The 16,075-nt window shown below is 42.7% G+C and overlaps 1 protein-coding gene and 1 long non-coding RNA gene across 4 annotated transcripts in view; one reads left to right on the plus strand and one right to left on the minus strand.

The window, feature by feature from the left end:
• The window catches only part of MSRA (methionine sulfoxide reductase A), a 258,772-nt gene that overhangs the window by 176,614 nt on the left and 66,083 nt on the right, over window positions 1–16,075 (plus strand). The window lies entirely within an intron of this gene.
• On the minus strand, window positions 10,411–15,929 carry LOC110395635. The gene is made up of 2 exons (XR_002436533.1): window positions 15,817–15,929; window positions 10,411–10,441 (listed from the first exon to the last, which is right to left on the minus strand). It is a non-coding gene; the product is annotated as an uncharacterized LOC110395635 (long non-coding RNA).

Raw genomic sequence — 16,075 nt, forward strand, 5'->3', positions numbered from 1 at the left:
ACCGTGGATCTGATGTTTGTAAATATCTAAAGGGAGGTGGGAGGCAAATGAATGAGTCCAGGCTCTTCTTGGTGCTGTGTAGTGATAGGCCAAGGAGTAATGGGCTAAAACTTGAACATAGGAAGTTCTGCACTAACATGCAGAAGAACTTCTGTATGATAATGGTGACAGAGCATTGACACAGGCTGCCCAGAGAGGTGATGGAGACTCTTTCCATGGAGTTATTCAAGACCCATCTGGATGCTTACATGTGCGACCTACTGTAGGGAGCTTGCTTTGCAGAGGGTTGGACTTGATGATCTCTTGAGGTCCCTCCTAACCCCTGTGATTCTGTGATTTACTCACATGCAGCTGGGAAAGGAATCCCTCAACCAATAACTTCAGATCCTGTTTGGTTTCCCAAGCGTGTACATTGGAGCATCTGAACTTGAAACATCTTTTTTTTATGTATATATTTGTGCTTCTGTGTTTTTTCATTCTTTTTGTTGTTGCTTTTGCCAATCTCCAGCTGTGACCCCATGACACACACATACTCCTTAAGGTATTGTATCTATTCTGTGTATGTATCCGAGATACTCTGAGGCAGCTCAAATAGCGCAGAATGCTAATGGAGTGGAATAGAATTGAATCATTAAGGTTGGAAAAGAAGACACCTAAGGTCCCCAAGTCCAACCCCAGCCCACCCCCACCATGCCCACTGACCACGTCCCTCAGTGCCACATCTCCACAGTTCTTGAACCCTAATATCCAATCTGCTTACGTTTAGCTAGCTGATTTTAGTCACCCACTGGTCTCTCATGGCTATAGTGGAAGCTGATATACCATGGCTATAATAGAAGCTGATATATTATGACTATAATGGAAGCTGATATACCATGACTACAATGGCAGCTCACATACCTCACTCAGATGTGGACCCTGTTAGGTATAAAGCAGATTGTAAGGGATGGATGCACTCTGCAGAATAAGACAAGCATTGGATTAGCACTGCCCAACAAAAGAGGCAGAAATCTCCACAGCTCAGCAGCCTACAGTTATTGTGAAGCTTTCATAATCTTGCTGTGGGTTGATGTGGGAACAAACCACCCAAGTCCTCAACTGCAAAACCAAGTGGTGTATATTTGACATGATAGAAAAGACAAGAGATTTAAAAGCTGGAGTTCTCTGTCCAACACAGTGAGCAAGCAAACAAATTGGTCAGGGTTGTATTTATCAAAGCAAGGAAATGCTGTTTACAGATCTGCAGGATCCGGCCGTTCTGAGCTGAAGTTTTGGTTGATTGAAGGAATGCCTTGTGGAGTGAATGTGCAACATTCAGCCAGAGCTTTCTGTAACATTCTGTGTGAATATAGAGCACGCTTTCACTGGGAGGCAGTTTTTCATATTTTTTTTGGTGGAGAGAAGTTAAATAGGTCTTTAAAAAAGTAGATTGTTGTTAATAAAACAGCATAATAGAGTCAATAAAAAAATAACACCTGCTTACTCCTCTTCAAATTATGTCTATTTCAGAGCTTTACGTATCGAATTATCTTTGCTTCACTCTGAAGTGAATAGTAGCTACTTGATTCCTGATTGATGGTGGTAGTTCTTATGAAAATAAGCAAGCCTGATCTGATAAGCTAAGCCATTATTTATTTTGTAATCACTCATCTGTGCTACAGAGATACCCTTTTTATGTTCATCCCTCTCTGAGAAAGCCGCATTCAGCTGCGGATGAGGAGGTTTTGTGCGAACAGTTGCTAACTCTTTTCATGTTTACCTTAAACTGCAGAAAATGTGCCTTGCATGTCACACCGAGAAAATTCGGTCACTGTGCAGCAGGAATATCATTCGAGACTAATACATGCTTTTGACTGCATTTCTTCATCAACAGCAAGATGACTTTATTTTTAAACAATGAGACATATAGAACATGGTGGTGAGGCACTGGCACAGGTTGCCCAGAGAGGCAGTGGTGCCCAGTCCCTGCAGACACCCAAGGTCAGGCTGGACGGGGCTGTGAGCACTGATGGAGCTGTGGGTGTCCCTGTTCATGGCAGAGGGGTTGGACCAGATGGCCTTTAAGGGTCCCTTCCAACTCAAACCAGTCTATGATTCTATGATATTAAAACACCATTGAGCATCCCTGAAAGCGCAGGACTAAGGACAGCTCCCAAAACCCACTTAGTCAGAGGCAAAGTGCCACCAAGCTATGCTGAGTGCAGCATGTTATCCATTGAACATTGTTTCTCTTCCCCTGCATGCAGCTACAGCCCATATTCCTTGCTTTTATTGATGCTACATATGTCAAGATTGTTTTAGCTTTCCTTTCTGCATATATGCTGTTCATTTGATGAAAGGCCGGGCTTTTCACTTAGCCCTTTGACTGCTGTGAATACAGTTAATCATGGATTTGAAGTTAGACCTATGAACAGCATTATGAAACCATACTTTCTATTTTATAATCATTTTTTTTTCAGCTTGGAGGTCATGGGGTTCAGCAAAGAAACCATTTTCTTTATTGTACTGTGAACATGAACCTGGGGCTTCAAGCTAACACTTATATTGGACAGTGAAACTAATATTTGAAATTGCCTTACTGTAAACCAATGTAAATATCAAATAGATTTGAATCTAAGAGTGCTTTGTAAATGAAATATTTCCTGCTTTGTACTGCCTGCTCTGTTCAACATGTCAGTGATAGGGTGAGGCCCTGGCACTGCTGCCCAGAGAGCTGTGGGTGCCCCATCCCTGGAGGCACTCAAGGCCAGGCTGGATGGGGACCTGGGCAGCCTGAGCTGGTGGTGGGCAACCAGCCCACAGCAGGGGTTGGAGCTCCATGATCCTTAAGGTCCCTTCCACCCCAAGCCATGCTATGATTCTATGATTCTATGATAATGTAAAAACATTCTATATTTGTCTAGACATCAAGTTTTCATGTATTTAGGCAGATGAATTCTCGGTCTGCAGGGCAGGTCTGCATGCTATTGCAAAAGATGAAGATTTAAAGGGTTCAGCTGACTTGTCCACAGGAGCCTAGTGCCCCTTGAGATATCCTACCCCATCTGACCCGGTCTCTAGCTCACCCCAGGTGAGCACAGGTCTCCCATAGGTCCTGGGTCACACCAGTGGAGCAACACAGTGGAGCCTGTAGTGATACCCACGCATTCAAGTTAAATACCTTTACATCAGCCTGCAAATATATTCCTACACACTTCGGTGGCATCAAAAATCATTCTGAAGGGCTTCTAGTTCAGGTTTTTGAATTTCTTGATCTTGATTATGCATCTGTTACAGCACTCTAAAAGTTTCACAAGCATATCAAATGTCAGGAGCATAATTTTAATAATGGTATTAATAATGATGGGTTAAGTGTACACAGTGCTTTACGGGGAGCAAGATAGGGTTCATTCTCTTAAGGAAGCTCTTAAGGAGCTTAATTTCACTTAGAGCTTAGTTATGGGGAGGAGTTGATAAAATAGTGTAGAAGAGAGAGGCAAAGGAAAGAAAGGGTTAAAAACTGTTTTTAGGATTAGCTTTGGCTGTTCTGTGTTATCACTTTTTGTCTTTGGATTTAACGTAGCCCTTAAAGCTGACTTGAGCAACATTTCCAGGAAACAAAACCTGAAAAACAGTCTTGAGAAGTGTTGAGAATGTTGTGTCGTATATCCGCTCTGACTTGTGAATCCTTCTGTGTCCAGGTGAAAGATGTGGCTTGTGCTGGGACTTCTTGCATTGATCTGAAGAGGGGGAAGGGACTTGGCCTGGTTTGCAGTTTCTGTACAAATTTCAAAATGAAACAAAAAAATCTATATTTTTTAATGGCACATGCATTTTTAATGAACATAGTGAAGACTGAGAGCAGTACTTCTGCTGTCCAAACAGCTTGCTTATCCTTACTGCAAAGCTGTGTGATTCGAGGAGTACTTTGCCTATCCAGCCCTCTGATTTTCACAGTGACAATAATGTGCCCAAGCCACAATTAATTCAGTTAAGAATTCAAGTAAGTACTCGTGGAAGATTCTTCCACTCTTTATCCAACTCTAAAATAAAATGCCAAAAATTTGTTTGTAAGAGGTTTTTTCAAGTCAGAAATAAGAACATGATGGCATTTTGGAATGGTCTCAGCTTTTCAAAAGTCACACGTGGAAATGACAGATACTTGCCATTTATAGAATACGCTTGGATATCTGAGTATGGACACGCACTCAGGTTCAAACAGTCTGATAGCTGGGTGTGCTGCAGCGTGGGTCAACAGTTGTCACCTGATGAGGTTGCTTTCTAACTGATGTTAATGTTTTCTTAAGTATCTCTCAAGATTTTCTTGCTGAACAAAATGCAAATCAACTGCACAGCTGCAAATCCAGAGCAACACCGTTAGAATCAACGGAATTACATTGGATTTCCAGTAATGCAATCGAGATAAAAATCTGGCCCAAGAGTTTCTTTCATTTCAGCGTTTTTGTTCCCCAATGGGTTGTTGGAGGATTCTGTGTATTATTTGCTGTTTGAAGTGTGCCACTCAGTCAAATATAGCTCTCAGGTTTGGGGAAAACAAGTCAATACTTCCTGGAAAGAAAAATCAGAGCATGCTTTAACAAACAACATTGTCATGTCAGTTTTGATCTTGCGATCTTCTTGCATCAAGATCTTTTTCTCCTTTAATAACTTGCACATATTGCTTGTAGACTAATCTCTTATTCTTTTAGATCCCACACATCTACCAGGTGTAGTAAAAGGTGCAGAAAAAGGACAGGTTGCCTGTCTGCTGTAGTGCTCATCTTTTGTTGGAGCTTTTTGGGATTGTAGGCACTTAAACCAACCCAGCTAGGAAAAGCCAGGAGATCTCTTTTTGTGTTCGTGCATAGCTGTCATTCCCAAGAAGGAACGGAGTCAGGACAGATCCCACCACAACTGTTTTCTCAGTGCAGTACTTCTGTCATCACGACATGACTGATGGGTGAGGGACCAGCCCAATGGATGTCTACGTTCACGTCATGAGATCAAGCGAAGCCCATGCTACAGAGTTCCATTGAGCTGATGTAGAAAAATCAGTTCTTCTGGCTTTTTCTCTGTATTTTCATGTGTGGTTTGTTTCCTCCCTACACTGTTTACTCATCCTTTTTCTTTCCTGGATCTTCCTGCCCCACATCTCTCCGTTCTTAGTTCCACATTTTGCCCAGTCTTTAAATTTTCCCCTTTCTTACGGGCTTACACGTTTGAAAAACTGTCCCTTGTCTTCATCCTTGCAGACAAAGACTCAGGCATATTTTCTAGCTGTTGGTCACAGGGTCTAAAAGTAAATCTAACCGCCCTACATAGCAAGGTGGACAAAATGTGTTCCTTCTTTGTGCTGCCTAAAGCATCCCAAGATGCCTCCTGCTGCCTGACCATGTTGCTGTGCGCTCTGCAGAAAATGACTTCAAGGGCTGACAAAGCATTTGGTCGTCGCTTTGGTCCTGACCTTTCCCCAAGCAGCCAGCTTCCTATGGCTCATTGAAGTTAAGGTATTTCCATTCTGGCTGCTCCTCTGCTGTAGCTATTTTTCGATGAATCAGTTAAAACACATCTTTCTTGGAATTTTAAAGGAACTCTATTTAAGGTGTTCATAAAAGAAAACTTCCATTTTAGAGAAGCACTATGTAAGCTAGAGGGAAAGGCATGTTGAAGGCCTATAGCCAGAAACTTAAACTAGGTGAGAGTATATATTTGTCATAAGAGGTGACAGTGAAACCCATGGATCCACCTTCTCTTCATGAAAACTGTCAGGATTCTGCCATTATTTTTTATCATGAGATGTGGGTAGTCAGAATTGTAGCTTTACACCTGAATGTGCTTTTCAGTGAATTTCACCAAAAAGGGTTTTTTTTGCTAATTTAGTTTTAAACTTTCTTTAAGTTTTCTTCTTTTAAAGTCAGCTTTGTTTAAAAAAAAAAAAAATGGGTACCAGAACTGGAAACAATGTCCCACAATGAACATACTCAATGATGTAAATGTCACATCTCCCTGGGCACGCTGTTGTTAATGCACATATGTTTCTGTAGATGTGGGTTTCGTTCTTTGTTCCTAGGTGTAAAATTCTGGATTTGATTTTCTTAGGGGTAGAATTTGGGATTTAATTGCGTTAAAATGATCTCAGCTGCTCTATTTGAGTGCCTCAGGACTGTCAGCATTTGCTGTAATTGACTTCCATTTTACCAGCACTAATTTTATGGTTGTTCCTAAGACACAGGTAAATGTCAATCACGCTGTGCTTCGTAACAATTGCTGTTGAAGTCCATCTTACTCCATTTATTTTTTCCTGCATTGATACCATGTAGTACTCTACTTCTTTTTTTTAATTAAAATGGTTAAATGGTACTAAATCAAAAATGGGAAATTGACTGTATTGTACCTACAAATTTTCCTTTAGCAGATGAACTAGTAAACTCATCAAAGAAAGATGTTGGCTTTGGTTGACCTATTTTCTACAAAAACACGTTGATTGGCACTAATTACATTCCTTACCATTTGAATTCTACTTCATTTCTTGTTGTTTTTGTTTTTAACCAAGTACAAATTGGCACACGTTGCGTGCGTTGTCTTACACCTCCCTTTTGAAGTGCTGCAGGAAACCTGGCTCGTTCCCTCTCTGAGCATATCCAGTACTAAACATCCACTGGTTGTCTGCAAAGCACTTTTTTTCCCCCTGAAAATTGACAAGTGAGATAAGTTTGGGAATATTAGCTGGTTCGTCATGCTGAGGACTCCTAGCTGCAAACCTCAGGGCTCAGTTTTTGCAAGTATTGCCTGCACTCCTTGCAGAAAGCATCCCAGATTTATTTCTTTCTTTGCGTGAAATAAACAATATTCTCCCCAATTTTATTTCTCAGAAGTATCTGAACAGTTATCCTAGGAACTGTGGAAAGCTAATTGTCTCTGGCAAATACAAATTCAACCGTGGCAGGTAAAGTGCCATGAAGTTGAGAACACTGGAGGAAAAATTCTGAAAGGAGGAGTTCCAGAATCATGGTGAGGGTTTGTAGCATCCTCCTCCTCCTTGTCTCACACAAATGCGTGCTCACGATACCATCGTTTTGCTTTCTGTAATATTTTTTATTTTTATCTCAATCGGCTAATTATATCTCGGATGATTATTTTTCATCCAACACTTCTTGCCTTTCTATAGACGCGGTTGCTGTTTTATGTGCCAACAATCACAGGAAATAAATTTCCCCATTATCCCCTGATAGATTATTAGAGGAGAAGCCTTTGGTGCGAGCTGGGGATTTAATGGGGCCGGATGAAAACCTGATTTCTTCCATTGCCCTCTGGTGGCCTCGCTGCATGGCTGCAGCGGCACGGAGGCAGGAGCTTGCTTTCCTCCTCTTTGTGTGTGCAACACAAAACATCGGGTTTCTTCTCATTTGAGTCCCCCAAAGTCATTTGTTCTATCTGTTGTTTGGTGTATTTGTTGCGTATAAAGTTATTTCACAGCTCCTATAGCTACAGAGCGCTGTTACGTGGGTGGGATGAAGGTGAATTATCCGCTGGTGGTTGAAGGGATGACAGCAGGCAATGCTGCAGGTTTTGCTACAGAAGGGGAGGGTTCACATTTAACTGTATGAGGGAATTTTGAGAGGGACACTTGGCCACAGTTATATGTAATCTATAAGAATGAGCATCATATTTTATCATAAAATTGTATTTTAGGCACCATTTTCTGCTACCGGTGCTATGCGTAATCATGAATTCATCACACAAATGCTTCATCCCGCTTACCTGAAAATTATCCTTCATCTCAGAGCAGAGATCTTCCTTGGGATCCATAGGGCTCATCTTGTGCCTGCACGGATCACGAGCGCACTGAGAATTGTAGGAATGGGGAGCGCTCAGCCCCATGCACAGCTTCACAGTTGTCACGTTTGGAGGTTGACACTGGGCAGAGACCACAGAAATCAATGGGGTCTAATTGTCATTTTGCAAACAAAAAGAATGTGAGGTTTCTTTCCCCCCTTAATTTCATTGCAAGATAATGTTTGAACAAATATATTAGTAGGATGCATTAGAGAATTAGGTATTTACAAGGCATACAGAGGGCAGGAGGAAGAGGGAATAATGCTTGTGTTGGGAATAGATGAATATATTAAGAATTGCCTTTTGTGAATGTGGTGGGTTAACCTTGGCTGACTGGAGGCCCTTTTGGGGCAGTAAGATGAGAGGAAATCAACCAATGCTCCAAAGCAGTTGTTGGCACTTTCTACCTTGAGTTAAAACGCAGCGTGCTTTTCTGAACTGCAGCTTGTTAGTCTTAAAAATGCGGTGACTTTTGGCTGTAAAATGCCTGGGCAGTATATATTGATTTTATGCAACGTCATATTTCTGCACTGTTGGGTCAGGCATTAAAGCAGCACCACGGCTTTCGTTGGAGAATGGAGCACCTGTGCCAAAGAGCTGAGAGCACACTTCTTTGTACGTCCATGCCTACGGATGTGCGCTGAGAGCATGGAAAAAAAAACAATATCTTGCAGCTTTGCACGTACTTCCAAAATGACTCACTCCCTCTGGTGGGAACATTTAATTCTCAACGTGTGATGCTGCTTTCCCTCCTCCTCTTCTTGCAGCCACCCCCCTCTCCACGCCGCATTCATCTCGCTCAGTGTGACATCTGCTCCATGTGCTCTCATTTCCATGGGAGCTGCTGTAGCCAAGGACCCGTGGACCCAGCAGAGGAAGAAAAAGCCCAGAGTGGCCAGGTTTGGGTTCCTGGCTGCTTGCTCTCAGTCTGCGAGCCAGGATCTGTTGGAGATGCCCCAGGGGTTGCTCGCTTCCATGGCCGGCAGTGATCCAGAGCCAGGAGCATTTGCTTTCTCCTCTGGTGGGTTTGGTGGAACTTCACTCCTTGTTTCCTTTTGTCTTGTTGAGGTCTCCAATTTGGCAGCAAACGGCCCTCAGATTCTGCCTTTCAGATGGTGAGAATGCAGATGCCAGGCCTAAGATATTGTAATTAAGAATCTATTTATAACATAGTTTGTCATTAGAATTACCATGTCATTTTATGAACAAGAGAGGATAATGACAGTTCACAGTCTACACCTGTAACCCTTTATTCTTATTTATTTTTAGGACAGTTTCTGTGATCTGCTCTAGCTCTGGATTCGTTACAAAGCCTGAGTTAGCATCGTGCCGTATCATCTGTGGCTCCTTTGCTCCTCCATCCCCCAGGTACCATCACCGGGGCTGTGGACTGACTCCTTTCAGTTGAAGAAAGGAGCCCAGTCCTTCTTCTTCCTTTTCTAATATTGTAGGTAATGGAATCAGAATATGCTTTGTGTTTCTCAGTCAAAAAACCCATAGGGATTGTCATTCAGGCTGCAACATCACATCTCATGTGCCATCACCTACTGTGGGGCATTGCTGCTACGAAACATCCGATATTCAGGGGTAGTGTTATCGTGTTATACCATTACAAAGACATATTTATTTTAGAACAGTTCATACATAGGAGACTAAGCCCGCAGGAGCCAGGATTGCTTAGTAAAATTAATATGAACTTGGAAAACATGAGAGGAAAGGTTGTCAGAGATTAATATCACTCCTGCTTCCCGTATCTGGTATAATAAAGGGCATCCATCAAGCTGCAGTGTGCTGCGAGTTGGGCTCAGTGTGGGAGGGTACTGGGCTTTGACATGCCTCCAGCATGACAGCTACAGCTTGGTGGGGTGAGGCTGGTGTTGGGTGTGCTTTAGAGAATTGTGGAAAGTACTTTTTATAGCAGATGTGCAAGTTCTTTTCATGTCCCTGCTTCTTTTGTTCATTTTCTTCGAAAACTTATTTTTTTTGTTTCCTTCCACTTTCTTTAATCGTTGGAATTCAGGAAGCTAGGGAGAAGTGTTTTGCCTTATGTGAACAGTATTTTACATCTTCAGGCATGCCTGCTGCACATCATATGGGTGTGTTATCCAGCTATGTTGGTACCTTGCAACTTTTCCATTTTGCTAGTTTTTCCTGTTTAATCATATATATTCCTTCCCTGATCACTATCAGCGTGCCTGATCTCAGACTCCCTTCAGTCTGTGAAAGGACAGAAAATGGTGCCAAGAGAAGAGGAACACCTCTCACCATGGATCCTTAGGATCTTGGGTTATCTGCTCCATTTTAAGAGGCTGCTTGGACACCTGACTTACACTTTCTTTTGTTTCCATCCACTGTGTGCAGAGTCCCTTCCAGCCAGATGGAAATCCCATCCTAGTCTTTTATTTGAGGCTATTCCATTTCTATTTATTATCAATAGTCATTCTTATAAGCAACTTGTTTTTCTTTGTTTCGAAGAGCAGACATCAGTGATAGGGTGTGATCCCCTTTGGAGAGGGGAAACAGGAACTCTGCTGGCAGGAGAGGCCACATCAGCACGGGGTATGGTCTCAGCAGCTACTTGGAGAAGATGATGATCCGTCCTAGAATGGTGCCGTGAGGAAACTGGCTGTAATCAGTAAAGACATGAGATAAAAGACACAAATGAGAGACGTGGTTTAGTGGGGTTATTGGTGGTAGGTGGATGGTTGGAATAGATGATCTTGTAGGTCTTTTCCAACCTAGCTAATTCTGTGATTCTATGATTCTAAATCCGAGGGCTAAGGGCTAGTTGCAGTTGTACAGACCCCTGATTTATTTGGGCTATAAGTTATGTACAGTCTTAAATTCCTCCAGTCCAGTTTGACTTCCATTTAACATGCATAGTACCTAGCTCGTGTTCTCAACTTCCAGTTGCTATTTTGGCTGCCACTCCAATCTATATAGTTCATACTACTGCTACTAGAAAAAAGGCATACTGAAAGGTTCTTTGTTATCATTGCTACAAATCCTTGACATCTTGGTTGTAGATGAAACAAAGTTATATTTACATTTTTGTTCATTCCTTTTGCACCACTTGGCTGTTTTTTTTGTCTTGAGATCTCTGGGTTTACGACTTAAGCTTCTGTGTCCTGATCAATGTTTAAAGATAATATTATAAATGAGATTAGCATGGAACAATGATATATTAAATAGTGTAATTCATCATTTTGTGAAGCCTTCATTAATTTAATTTGTTTAATTAAAATAACCGTTAAAATGCTGGTGGTAGATTTACAGCATAAAAACACTACTGGCTCCCTTTTTGTCACTGGGACATAATATTATACAAGGTCTCAAACACTTCAACGTTTTGCTAATTGAATCAGCAGTTCAATTAGAAATTAGTATTGCTGGGGAGGAAAATCAAATCAAATATAGAACCTACTTAGCATTTAAAACTCAATGCAGGGGGTTCCCTTGTTTTCCTTTTGGTGAACGTGAGCAGGAGGTCAGGTTCTTCTGTGAACATTAAAAAATGTCATCACTCGACCTGCTGTACGTGTGACAATACATCATGTTTATGCTGACAGGAGGAAGCAAACAAAACCCAATGAGGAGGTAATGAGGTAGAGCACTGACAAGCTGGGAAATCTTACCCTCAAATTGCTCTGAAATGTTTACTAATGCTGATGGTTCAATGTAAGAACACAAACTGCAATGAAATTACACCATCTTTTTTTCCATTTCAACTTGGGTTTTTTCGGAATTTGACAATGATTGAAAGGACAAAAATGAAATCGTTCCATATCTGAGCAGAAAAGCACAAACTATATTCGTGCTGGTAAATAGGTCTTGTTTCCACTGTGGTTCTGAAACACCATGCACAAGGTGGAGAAAGTCCAGTTTCGTCCCTTGGATGAACTGCCTTTACTGTTAACACTACAGCACTAACCTTGCAGACTTCAGTTCTGCCTGGCTGTACTGTATTCTCCTGCAATCTTCACTCTTTGGTCTGACTTTGTTCTGCTTCTAAGTAACACCAAAGCCTTTTTTAAGTACATAAGCACAGTAAGAGCCTTAGCCTGGGGCTCCTGAGTCTCCCTAGGCCAGATGTCACCCCAAATGACCTAGGCCAGTTCCTGAAGCCTGAACACAAGGCCTGATAGCAGAGGTGGAAGAGGTTGCCCGGAGAAGGTGTGGATATCCCATCCATGGAGGTGCTCACGACCAGATTGGATGGGGCCCTGAGCAACCTGGGCTAGTGGATGGCAACCAGACCATGGCAGGGGTTGGAACTAGATGATCTTTAAGGTCCCTTCCAACCCAATCCATTCTGTGATTCTGTGATTCCATGATTCTGTGGTCCATGTCTGGTGCCTGGATCCAGTCTCTGGTTCACTAGTAGACACCTCTGTTGCTGGATTGCCCAGAGGAGGGTTGTGAGCTACACCCAACCAGCTTGCTTGGGCTCTCTCCCGAGGCTCTTTTTAAGCTGTATTATAGGTGCACATCAACGCTGTGCTGATGTTAACATGCTGACCAGGGCTGTGATCTGGGTCCACGCACTGCCCTGCAGGTACAAGCATGGCATGCCTTAGCGTGTCCCTGGAATGCCTGTAGCCTTGTCCTGCCTGCAAAGCCATGCCCGTGGCAGATCCGAGGGCAACCCAAAGCTCTGTCCTCAGGAGGCAGTGGCAGAAGGGAGTCTGGCTGCTTGGATGTGAGCCCAGCTGCGCTGCTTGGCCCGAGGACTGTGTAATGAATAATGAATGATTCAGCACACTTTAATTTCCAGTATGAATGAAGCCATTCCACATCACTTCTGTGAATGAGAAAGGCTCCTACAGTTGCCTTTGATCACAGCGAATTCAACGAATACTTTTGCAGTTGGTTTAAATAATGCTCTGTACTTAGGTGGGTGTCATTTTGCTCATTGAGGAAATGGATGGAAATATTTAACAAAAGCAGTGCCATGCCCTTCTCTGGTGGTTGGAGATTTTCAGATGCTGCAAGCACTGAGTAGACCCGGAGGCACAACTGGGTGACGGCGTGAGGCACCAGGAGGATGTGAGGTGATGGACCTGGGACTTGGCAGCTAAGCTATTTTCTGTGGAACTGGCAATAGGAGCTGTAATGCAAATGCACAAAGCACTCGTTCAGACCCCTTTGCAATATTGTGTACATCTCTGCTCACTCATCTTCGCAATACATTATTTGGTACAGTTATAGAAAAGTCTTACCGGAATGCTCAGGGAAGATGGAAGTATTGTATGAGCGAGAGCTGAAAGAGCATGATTTGTTACCTAGTAAACAAGCCGAATGAAGAAAGGGTTTTTTTTTTGTTTTTTTTTGAGAAATACATCTCTGGGGTAAATTCCAGGGAGAAGAAAAGAGTCATTTAAGGTAAAGAACAATGTTAGCGCAAATCCGAGTGGGTACAAATTGGCCATCTTAACATTTAGGTTGGAAATTAGTTTTTTTTTTCTAATCATTAGAGCAAATGAGTTCTGAAACAGCTGCCCAAACAGAATAGAGGGGGCAAGAAATCCGACTGTGTATGCAACAGTGCTGGCAAACTTCATGAAAGGTTGTGTGTGAGCTCCCAGTGACAGGAAACCCAACCTGATAGCACAGGAGGAGGTCTTTCAGACCTGTAGCCATACAAGTGCAGAGTGCTGCTATTTTATGAGCGAATGCAACCTCAGTTTTTCCTTATTCTGAAAGAGCAGGGACTACATTAGCCATTATACATCATCCTATGCCTTGTTTTTATGGATTTATAGGCTGATTCGGAGAGCCATTACCTCCTTCATCAATATCCAATTTCCCAAACTCTATGGTTCACTTGTTATGTGTGTCCCACTATTCACAGCAGTTTGTGTAATGTCCCAAGTTGCAGAACTTGGTGTTCTGAAAATACTTGATTTACAGTAAAGAATAAGCAAGTCCTAAGGCCAGAGAGTACTCTGAAGTTGGTAGAAAGCTAGATTTGCCAGGATCATGCACTGATAGTCAAATTGCATGACTGGTTGTCACCCTCTTCATAAAATACTTCAGCATTGTCTAAAGTTACCCATGAAGAACTCTTATTCTGACCACTGAACTCCCATCATCTTAATGACAGCAGTGTACAGAGAAAGCTTCTCTGTTCAAAACACATCTTGTTCTATGCAATAATCACAATGTAAGACGGCTTTTGCTCTTTGTTAAATGCAGCTGACAAATCTATCACTGTTACATATATACATGTGCATGTGTCTTTATTTCTTTTATTTTTCCCCTTCCCATGTCAGTTCGTAAAAGTGGGTCTGATGAAAGATGAGATAGAGACCCCTAAAGTTGGGAGGGACATCTCATGCATGTACGTTCATATAGATTTTGGGTAATTGATATGTGAGCTTGGGAGAAAAGCAAGGAATTAATACAAATGAGTGTGAAAACACTCTTGCAAGGTAAGCTTGCTAACATAAACATAAGGTCCTGTCTTTTAAATTTAGCGGTTGTGGCTGTCAAGCAGAAATGACATTTTGTCCTGCTTAACCAACCCATTCACTAACAAGTAATGCAATTAGAATTTATTTGCACTTCTATTGCACTTGGTCACAAACAAGTAAAATACTGAAGTTAACCTGTTTCACTAATAAATGGAGTATTTTTACTTCATTCATGGAATAAACTGCTCGAGCACCTTGTGAATGGACATAATAGGGATTTTAGGTCTTTGGAACAGGAACTCTTTTCCACTTGAAGGCTCCATTTTGCCATAGACATCAACACTCGAGATAAGTACGAGATATTGCTGATCCGTGGAGCCTTGTGCAGGACCAGGGATTTCCTGTGAGCAACCATATTTAATTCAGAAGATCAGTGAATATGAAAACACTACTGAATACTGGAGAGTGTTCCTGATGTGGAGAACTGGATTGCAATGTGGTTTGATTTTTGTAAAAAAACTGCAAGGTTAATTATTTATTTGATTATGGAGCTAGAGTTGCCATCTGTCACGAGCTTTGTGGGATGACCAAGTTTATTTTGGCTTAGCATTTTCCTACATATAATGTTTATTATTCCCAAAATAATATGATGTGGGACAGATACTATCATCCTGGGACAACTTTGTCATGTGATGACTTTACTCATATCATCATATTGTACAGTAATGCAATTACATTTTCATGTGACAGTCTGTTACTCTGTGAGCTACATGATATTACATTGTGCACTACTTAGGTTGTGGCACAGATACAGAAGAGCAGTGCATCTGACTGTCACATCTCCTCTGTTTAATTAATGTTATTTCCTTGTAATGAAGGTCTAGTAGTTAGCCAGGAGCTTTCTTGACAGGTGAGGGAAAACAGGATGTTCCCTCTGGACTAAAATACCTTAATTTTTTCAGGGATCCTCCTCAGATCTGTCACAAATTGGCCTCCTTCTCCCTTCCATTGGGAAGCTGTAGGATCTTGGGGGCCAGCAGGTTGGCCATGAGCCAGCAGTGTGCCCTGGGGGCCAAGAAGGCCCATGTTTCCCTGGGGTGCATTGCACAGAGCGTGGCCAGCAGGGAGAGGGAGGCGATCCTCCCCTCTGCTTTGCCCTGGGGAGGCCACACCTGGAGCATCATGTCCAGTTCTGGGCTCCTTGGCTCAAGACAGACAGGGAACTGCTGGAGAGAGTCCAGCAGAGGGCCACAAAGATGATGAGGGGCCTGGAGCATCTCCTGTGTGAGGAAAGGCTGAGACTTGGGGCTGTTCAGTCTGGAGAAGACTGAGGGGGGATCTCATCACTGTTGACAAATAGCTAAAATATGGGAGCCAAGGGAAAGGGGCCAGGCTCTTTCCAGTGATGGAAAGCGTCCTGGCAGCGTCAGGACGAGGGGCAATGGGCACTAAAGGGAACATAGAAAGCTCCATACAGTCATGAGGAAGAACTTCTTTGCTTTGAGGGTGACAGCACTGGCTCAGGCTGCCCAGAGAGGGCGTGGAGTTTTCATCTCTGGAGATATTAAAGACCCACATGGACACTTACCTGTGTGACCTATTGTAGAGGACTGCTTTAGCACGATGTTGGGCTTGATGATCTCCAGATGTCCCTCCCATTCCCAATGGTTCTGTGATTCTGTGGTCATAGAATCATAGAATGGCTTGGGTTGGAAGGGACCTCAAGGATCATCAAGCTCCAACCTCCAGCCACAGGCAGGGCCTTGAACTTCCACATCTAATACTAGACCAGGCTGCCCAGGGCCCCATCCAACCTGGCCTTGAACACCTCCAGGGTCGGGGCACCC

The sequence above is a fragment of the Numida meleagris genome, chromosome 3 (assembly GCF_002078875.1).
Source record: "Numida meleagris isolate 19003 breed g44 Domestic line chromosome 3, NumMel1.0, whole genome shotgun sequence".
In the NCBI taxonomy this organism is placed as follows: Eukaryota; Metazoa; Chordata; class Aves; order Galliformes; family Numididae; genus Numida; species Numida meleagris.